This window comes from Siphateles boraxobius, unplaced genomic scaffold (assembly GCF_051911475.1).
Source record: "Siphateles boraxobius isolate OS27281-9 unplaced genomic scaffold, OSU_SipBor_1 68, whole genome shotgun sequence".
NCBI lineage: Eukaryota > Metazoa > Chordata > Actinopteri > Cypriniformes > Leuciscidae > Siphateles > Siphateles boraxobius.
This window is the reverse complement of record NW_027509195.1, coordinates 6,051,145-6,060,965: the sequence shown is the minus strand read 5'-3', so window position 1 is coordinate 6,060,965 and position 9,821 is coordinate 6,051,145. Positions and strand designations below refer to the sequence as shown.

Below are 9,821 nucleotides of genomic sequence, written 5' to 3'. Positions count from 1 at the left end.
TAAAAGCAGAAATGTGAAGCTTAATTTTATGAAAACACATTAATTCTTCTTTTGAAACTCAGTCATTTTAGGGTTTATTCATTGTATTGCATTAAAGTTGTAATGCAATACATTTGTAAAACTGGATAAAACTATACACAGAAAAGCTTTAAGCATTTTTTTCTGTTCAAAATCATGGTTTATCATTTGGCCCCAGTCTCTGCCATTGCAAGTAAAGGGGGACAAGTTGAAGTTCTTTTTTGTAGTAATGAAAATTATGCCACACATGCTGTCGATTGAGCATAACTATTACTGAACCCAAAATATTCATTTATGGGCATGAAACAATTATGTTTTTACACAACCAGTCATGACATAGAGAATATGTGAGTTGGAGACATTCTGAGACCACAGAGTTCACTGGTCCGTGCTGTAATGCAGGTGATGAATGTGTTCAGACATCAATATGGTGTGAGTTACTAGGCTGGTCTCTTCAGTCTGCCATGTTGATGTTTTTGTTTTTCTCCGTCATGTCCCGTTCCACCCTATCCTCCCTCTCAATCTCAATATTAAAATGTCTGCTATTGTTTTATGTTGCTTGGCACAGCACTCCCGGCTTATTCAATGTCACCTGCGACATAAATCCATGTTCTGCAGAGCAGCCTTATCATATTATACAGTATTTTGGCTGAGTTGCTGTGTTTGTGAGCACCTGTAAGTGTGGTGTCTGGTTGGTTGCATGCTGAGGTTAAAGAGAGCTATTCTGGTCGTTATGGCTACAGCCTTGATCATGCAAATAATGAAAAATATGCTGTGCAATGAGAGGAATTTTGTTTTGTTTTGTCAAGGGTCTAAATTTATGGTGTGTATGTGTTTGTATCCATGTTTACCTGTTACAGGATGTAGTAGATATTGTAGTTTCACTCAAATGCATTTTGGATGATGTTATTTGTTTGACATTTTAAAGGTGCAGTGTGTCAGTTTGACCTGTGATAGAGCAAATAGACAACAAATATATTTACTTAAAGAAAAAAATCTGTAACCGGTGTCGGAATCAGCCAATCTAAATCAGAATCGGCCATGAAAAATCATAATCAGTGGATCCCTAGTTAGTAAGATTTTTCTTTATTAAAATAAATGTATTCATGGTGTATTAAACTGATCAAAAGTGACTGTTTATGATGTTATTTAAAAAATTTTCATCAAAGAATCCTGAAACAAATATATCACGGATTACACACACATTTAGTAGAAATGTATACAGTAGTGTATATATAATATAATGTAATTAAAATATAATACAATGTTTACATAGACTTTGTTTTTGCAGTCTTGTTTGCTGATATTAGCAGTGTAGAAATCTCACACTGTACCTTTACAGAAAGCATACACACCTGTACACATCTCTTCCAGCACATCCTCTGAAGTGAGTACATTTATCTTTGATTGCACACACAGTTATTCTATAATGACTTCTTTTTATAATGCCATAAAGAAATATTTTAAATGTCTCTTCCAGTCTTTGACAGGCTTGTTAACCTTACAATCCATGATACTATGGTGTTTCTGCAGGCCTTGGATCACATGGTTTCAGTTGTGTTTATTCTATATATTGACGGCAGAAAGAAAAGTTAATGTTTGTAAAATTTGACATGGAATAAAAAAAATAATAATACAGTGCTGCTCATGGCTTAAGATTTTTTTTTTTCAAAAACATTCAGCAAAAATACATATTACACACGCCAATTTTTAAAATAAGATGGCATTTTAACATTGCTGAAAAATTAAAGGAACATTTTTGCACCAGTACTATCACTATAGAATCTAATTGCAATCTGAAAAATTGTAATTCAATTTTACACCTCTGAAAAGACTTTTCCACAGTTTCATTTTGACTGTGTGAGTAGAGAAAAATAATACTAACCAATAACATCGTAGTGTTTCAGTCCAATCAAATCCCTGTGGATAAAATCACGTACCCGCCCTACATTATTTCCCGCTGAATAGTCGGTTTCATTTAAAAAGCAAAAACCACTTCAGCAGTTTATGAACTTCAGGATGAGCTTTTATTGATCAGCCATGTGCATTAAGAATCACGACAAGTGTAGAAGGAAAAGGGAGAGAGAGAGAGAGAAAAGGAACGACTGTTTTACTTATTCAACAGTTTGACACACACACCCTCCCCCGGTCCCTGCATCCATCCACCCCACGCCTTCACTCTTTCAGCGGAGAGACAAGAAATCAATGGGCGACCATAAAGAGCCCAGAGCCCTCTTTCCAATGATAGTGATTTGTCTTGAATACATAATCAACAATTATAGCTCATAAATAATAAATGACATGACATATATAATACTCGCCTGGGTTTTAAGAGGACAAAGAGTGTTTAATCATGATATTAGTGCTTAAAGGAACATTCATTCAACAGCCGGTCCTGGACTGTGAACTTAGATCCACACAGAGCAATTATTGTACGTTGTGCTTTTGAACACCTCTCTTTCTTCATCACAGCTCTACGGGGTGATAAATGCACAGCTACAGCTGGTTGAAGGGGACCAAATCCATAAAACAGTTGATTTGGTTCCATTTTACCAGCTTTAGCAAAGCATTTTAGGGCAAGACCAGAATCTCAAACAGGACCGGGGAAGGACACCACAGAACCTGTAGAAGAAGAACAGAAAAGGTGAGTGGTGTTTTTTTTCTCTCTTTTAAAGTCAATCACAACTTCTTTAATGTTTACAAGACGCAGCAACACAGATTTGTACTCCATCGCACAGAAACAGCATAGAGCAATGGTAGAGAAAACACAAATGGAGGCCTTTTTTGTCCTCAAGTTATCCACTGGATATATTGGACACCTCCGTCTAATACTGTACGTCCAGCGGGATAATTTGAGGACAAAAAAAAAAAAGCAAATTAAATTAGGTTATTAGAGTGACTCATTCAGTATAGCTACATCAAGATAGATGAACTTTAATTTATGGCTCCGTCTTAAAGCTGTATGTTTTGGTGCAGAATTTGGCTCATTTTCAGCTAAAACTGAATCTATGGGTCAACCGCTGTCCCAGAGCAAAGTAGTTCATTCCCCCTAGAGAGTTGCCCACAACTGGGGTGCAAAAAAAAATCTCTGTTAGTTTAGTTAACGTCTCTGTTAAAACTTTTAGCTTTTGTTTATTGAAATAAAGCTGAAATAAAATATAAATATTAGATGAAAAAAATTTGCCTTGGTAATTAACTGAAATAGTTGAAGTACTACTATTACTAAACCTAAAAAATAAATAAAAATCAATTAAAGCTAAATCAATTAAAAGAAAATGGAAAAAAACATAAAATAACACATACAATTACTGGACTAAACCTAAACTAAAATCAAAATGAAAATTAAAAAAAAGCTCAGTAGATAAATAGAAATTCTATAAAATAACACTGTACACATTTAATGGTGTAAGTGTTTGACTGAGAAACTTTTTCTCTCTTTCTTCATAGCTAATTTTGTGTTTGGATTTGGATAGCTAGTTTCAGCGAAAACATTTTATTTTTTTGTCATAGAAGTTGACAAATTCTCTCTCTCTCTCTCTCTCTCTCTCTCTCTCTCTCTCTCTCTCTCTCACTATTGTATATACTGTTAAATAATATTTATTTTGGTGAGTGAAATTATCTTCAGTCTGTTCCCTTTTTTTTTCTCCAATATTTTTAAAGCAGCATGATGTGATTCTGAACTTTGCACTTTTTATCATTTAATTTGTTTTAGCATGATGTGAGAATGTTTCTAAAGTAGAAAAACACTATAGATCTTGACTATATTTTTTTTCAAATGTCCACTGTCTGAGTTTGCCAGTTGTGAAGGCGTTTTAGTCCAATCCAAACCAGAACCTAGAATGAAGTTGACACCTCTGTTTTAGAGACTCAATTACAGCTAGTATCAGGTTAGACAACGCACACAAACAAGAATGAATGCAGTCAGGATCAAGATAACGGTGGTGTACGAATGTAGAATGGAGGTGGATGCATCATTGTTCATAGAGAAAGGGCAGGAAATTAATTGAATAGGTTATAGAGGAAAATAGGAGTGACCACTGATGACAGAGGAATCAGTGTAAATGATGGCTGCGGACAATCTTGTGAAAATGAATTCATCACATGCCTGTCAATATGGTTAATGGAGCTAGAAGACAACACACAGCTAGAATTAACTCCCATTTATCCCCTCACTTTCCACTCTTCCTTTGTCTTTTTTATGTCTCATTCTCCCTCGTTGCCTTTTAAGCTCTCTCCTTCTGTTTTCTCATTCTGTCTGAAGTCTGTGCTCTTACAAGGCGGCTCTTTGCAGTTTAGGCCGACTCATTGTGTTCGGTTCTTTATGTTTGTCCTTCAGGCTCCTTTCCTGGGTCTTTAAATTAGCATGAGCTAATAATTTTGCCATTAGGGAAGCTGCCTGCCATTCTCCCTAGACGGCCTGAAGAGAAAAGCATGTATTTATAGTGTAAGTGTGTGTTTCATCTGGCTCAAGGAAACAGTTGCATTATATTTTTTTATGATAGGCTATTTGTTAAATCGTTCCCGCATCCACTTCAGTTTTGCAGTATACCTCAGAGCAACCCACATACCCAGTGCACTAACCCCCCCATTCACTCTTCCTCCACTTCTCTGGAATTCATATTTGAGGACACGTGACACATGTACACCCTCAGAAAAAAAGGAACAACTTTATACCAAAGAAGGTACAAACCCTGTCACTGGGGCGGTACCTTTTACTGGTACAAAATTGTACCTTAATATATAGGAACAAATTTGTTCCTTTGAGAGCTATTAAAGGCTGTTTTCCTATTGAATAAGATTCACGTTCAACAACTGAATCCAAAATGCATCAATTTAATTAGTACTGTAAATGCATATCAAATACAAATGAATGCCAAATACTCAACACAGCAACCAATCACGAATTAAACAGTAATTTGGCCTATCACTGTACCCTCGATGTGAGTACAATTATGTACATTAATTTTAATTGTACCTTAAAAGGTACCAAACCGTCTTTCCTTTACCATTAAAGGTACTATTATTGAAAAGGTACAAAACTGTTCTTTGAGGAACATTATTTGTTCCATCGTCATGATGGTCACAATATCACAAAAAGTTTTTTCTCTAACTAGGGTTGCACAGATTATTTCCCAACATTAAAATGCATGAATCTGATTGAAATCAATTATTTATTATTTGACATTCTACTAAGTTACTTTACTATATGTCAACTAACTCTCATTAGAGTATTAGTAGACTGTCTGCTTAATATCTGCTTAAACTTTATTGTGATGCTCCCCAACAGACATTCTACTGACTATAAGTAACTTTGCAACTACATGTCAACTTATTCTACTAAAATGAACCCTAACCTTAACCTAACAGTCTACTAAAATGTAATACACTAATGAGAGTTAGTTGACATGTAGTTGAAAAGTAACTTATAGTTAGTATAATGTCTAATATGGACCTTTGAAATAAAGTGTAACCATTACTCAACACTTTCTGTTGTGTACACCTTTTGGATTCTAACACTGTCCCCTAACCATTTGACAAGATTTTTGCTTTCAGTGTGGAGAAAGGCAAAAAAAGTTCTCCTCATCCCAGGACTGAGTGTAGGAGAAAAGAGGAGGACAAGAAAACAGGAAGTAGAACAGACCCCAGTGCAGAATTACTGCATAATTGTTTTCTTGAACTTCCTTTTTTTCTTTTGTGTGTAATAATAAATACACAACCTTCCATTTCAGTCTAATTATTAATATTAGCATATAAATACCAACAATAATACTTACAAATATATGTATAATGGTAAATGTCCTTTATGTCTACTGTGTTCATTTCAGCTTTGTCTGTGGATCAGCGCAGACTAGTGATGCGCGGATCGCAGTTATATCCGCGGGCGCTGCGGATAATCCGCGGATCGGGCGGGTCACGTAATAAAAATAACATTCTGATCAGCTAATTTCGGGTGGGTCGCGGGTGGATATGATAAATCTTTATTAACGAAAATATTAATGGCAGACAGGCACTAATTTGCACTCTCTTTAAGATATAGGGCCTACGCTGTGCCCTTTTTAAGCAGAAATGGAGCAGGTCCGAGAGTAAAGTAAAAAAGAAGAATTAAAAACAAAACAAAAGGAATAAGGAAAGAAGGAAAAGTACCGTGTGGGCGCGTTTTAGCGAAGTGGTTAACAAGGATTAATCAAGTGCTGGGTATGTAATATGCAACGGCTGTGAAGTGTTTGTGTGTGTGTGCACGTGTGCTTGCGTGTGCTCGCCTCTTCGGGAAGTCGCAGTGACAGAAACCGTGAAATTCCAGTTTAAGTTTCAAGGGAGTAAAGCCTTTTTATGCCATTAAGACAATGAAATTCTATCAAATAAATTTTGTTTTAAAGAAATGTTCATTTAAAAGCAGCACTCATTCATCAGTGTATTATGTTAGCTATCATTAGAGATGCGCACATCAGCCGTCGCCGAGTCCGCTGTTGAAGGTGATGATCATCCATTTATCATCATGCGTAAGAACACATAAGAATGATTGTAATTTGACCATCGGGTGCGGGTCGGGTGCGGATACTTAAATCAGAGAAAATTATTGTTGCGGGTGGATGATTTTTTTTTGACTGCGGATTCGGGTGACGTTGGAGCTCATCTGCGCATCTCTAGCGCACACATACTGTAGAGGACAAAGTGAAAGGATATAAAGAGACTGTGCTGAATTAAGACATGTTTCCATCACAGATTTTAATACCAATCCATACACTCAGCCGCTTACAGACACAATGTGTTTTTTCCCAGAATAGTTTTTATCCTATCGGCTTTTTGAAAGACTCGTTTAGGATGGTTGTGCTTGTATGTTAAAGGAGTTTCAGGTTAAAGAGTTCATGTGTCAGAATTAAAGACATTGCATGTCTCTGTCCATTCTAGTACTATCTACCACACATTACTTTTATTCTCAGGACAGCTTAACATGTATCCGTACATAGTATTGCGTGGCGTTACAAAATTACATTTCAGTTTTTAAGACTTTTTCTCTTTCCCTTTTCTCTTTCCTCTTTTCTCTCTCTTTCTGTCTCCATTGTTGGACAAAAGGGGTTCTTAGTTGCCCACCTGAGTGACCCTCGCTTCCCAAACAGAAACCAAGGGGTTAAAGTGATGGCTCACCGAAAAATGAAAATTGTCTAATTTATTTACCCTCATTTCATTCCAAACCTGTTTGACTTTCTTTTGCCGAACACAGAAGGTTTTGATTACCGTTGATTTTACTTTATGGACAAAAAAAAGCAATTCTTTTTCTTTTGTTTTACAGAATAAAAAAAAAACCGTCATACAGGTTTGGAATGACATGAGGGTGAATAAATGATCAACACTTTAAAATGTGACTGCAGCACCTGTACTATTGCATCACTACCAGCCACTTTTATTTAACAGATGCAACGGAAGAAATTCCAAACTGCTGGACACATAGAAAACAACAAAAAAGAAGGGGAAAGAGTTTACTGCACTGTACACCTTCCACCCTGTGTGAGTCTGTTCTTCATAGAGTGCTCTTAAAAGCCAGCAGCTGAGGATTGTTTAGCAGACATGACCCCATCAGGTACACACGCTGTGGACACAACGGCAGAGCCTCTGTGGACATTTTAATTAGCTGGGCTGCTAACTGACTTAATTCACTTTGCTGCAGTACATTTAATTGACCAGTGTGTTTTTCTATGAACTTTAGAAAGGCCTTTAGTAGTTTGTAAATAGTTTTTTTCTTCTCTATACATCCAATCTCAAAAAAGAGATGAATTGTTGCAACTTGCGACCCCAACACTGGTGGTTTGTGCCTGACTTTGCGCAAAAGCCTGGAGCTAGAGTTGTGGAGGTGCCCTCAGATAGAGTAGAGGATGTGGGAAGAGGTGCTGAGCATGCTGCAGTGTGCTTGCAGGGCTGGCTTCTTTCCTTTCCTCTGCATTCGGACGTGAGCACTTGGGTAGGCCCTTACTCAGCATTATTTCTGGCTCTGATTGGCTGATCCATGCATCAGACCGCTACAAATACAGTAGACAGTAATCAGCTTTTTGACTCTCCTTTGTCGGAACAAAGTGTCAGAATTTGACCATGATTCACCGATCATTGAACTTGGTTTTTGGTTGAGAAGCTGTATTTTGTTGTATGTTGTGTGCTGTGGGCCTGTTAAATCACAAAGGATCCTTATTCACACATCGGTTTATATACTTAATTTTTTCGTTCGGCCATTTATAACAACAGAGACAGAAAATGATAGGAAGATTGGTGTTCCTGTCAAAAAGTGCCACTGTGCAACTTCAGAGCACATGCACCAGTTCACAACGTTCTATTAATATTCCATTTAGGTTTTATTTTTTAAATGACAATAACAGTATCAGAATGTTCTGGGTACCAACAATTATTAGCTTTTTATTTTTTGTATTATTAATAGAATTATAAGGATTAAAACTTGTCCACTTCAGAGCACCACAGCTCAATACGCTCTGACAGTTTCATTTAATTTATCTTTTTATTTTGTTTTGGTTACTCTGAGATTACTGGCATCTTTGTTTTGCAGATCTTTGATTTAATTTCAGAATGATGTAATCCCCAAAGTGGTTTTATTTCTTAACCTTTTAATCTAAGGGGAACACCTTTTAAGGAAATCAATTGCAATACAGTTTTTTTTATTATTATTTATTTAATCCCTTTTTACTTGTGCTTCTTTCTCTGCAGATGTTGGATCAGTGGGAATCATCTAGATCATTTGCTCCTCTGTTACTGTAGGGGGTCTAAAATTCTTATTGCCTTTGGGCCACTGTAATCTGGTTTAATAGAGGCTTCTACTCCAGGGTGTAACATTTTCATCTAATTGCAGCATCTAAATTGTGGTTGCGTTGAAGTTCTTATCCACTCTAATTTGCAGCACTGTTATTTCTTCTCTCTCTCTCTCTCTCTCTCTCTCTCTCTCTCTCTCCTCTCTCTCTCTCTCTCTCTCTCCCCTCTCTCTCTCTCTCTCTCTCTCTCTCTCCTCTCTCTCACAATTATAACATTAGTTATAACATTATAACATTATCCAGTCCGTAACTTTTTGGGGTTAAAAATTGTCCAAAATAAATTGAGCAAGTACATAACCAGCCAGTGTTCAAAGGTATCTGCTTGCCTTAGCTTGATTCAAAACGGAAAGATTGTAATAATGTTTTTAATTCCAGTAGTACTGGTGGATTTCCATGGAAAACTCGAGCACGTCTTTGCGTCATTAAGTCAATCTGTACACATAAAGAAGGTGTCTCGGCTAGTAGGCTATATTGCGTGTGGGGATATTGGAGGTGGAGATTTGTAGCCTTTTCTCACAGCACTTAATATAATTAAACGTATCAATTTGATGGCAGATCCAGAAAGGTTCAAACGACAATCACCAGTGACAACTGGAGATGCACCCATTGTAAAATGCAAAATAGTTTGAACTTCGGAGTGGCAGAGACTGCAACCGGGCCCATGCGGAAACAAGCATAACTATTGGAAGGGCATTAAATGTAGTCATGCAATGCTGATGTGGTTAACATTAACAATTTGAGAACAAATTATTATTTGTGATATGATAAGCGATTGTTAGATTTAATCAGCGCGATTTACTGCAATGCTTTTTTCCCCTTAGTTGGTCAGAACAAAAGTGGATTGTTTAGATGACATTTTCCAGTGAAAATTCTTATGTTGGTCATACTTCCAAAAAGTAGAATCTCTGATTCCGAATGACAGGATCCACACCGGCGCGGTGACTGACAGCCGCACATTCTCCTCAAAACATTGGATTCATCCGTGCTGTGACG

The 9,821-nt window shown here is 36.9% G+C and overlaps 1 long non-coding RNA gene across 1 annotated transcript in view; it reads right to left on the bottom strand.

Annotated features, from left to right (window-relative positions):
• Nucleotides 1–1,083: 1,083 nt before the first annotated feature.
• Nucleotides 1,084–9,821, bottom strand: part of LOC143722769 (uncharacterized) — a 28,171-nt gene continuing 19,433 nt past the window's right edge. Inside the window, exon 2 of the long non-coding RNA XR_013196994.1 lies at nt 1,084–2,640. This is a non-coding gene — a long non-coding RNA (uncharacterized LOC143722769). The remainder of the gene's footprint in view (nt 2,641–9,821) is intronic.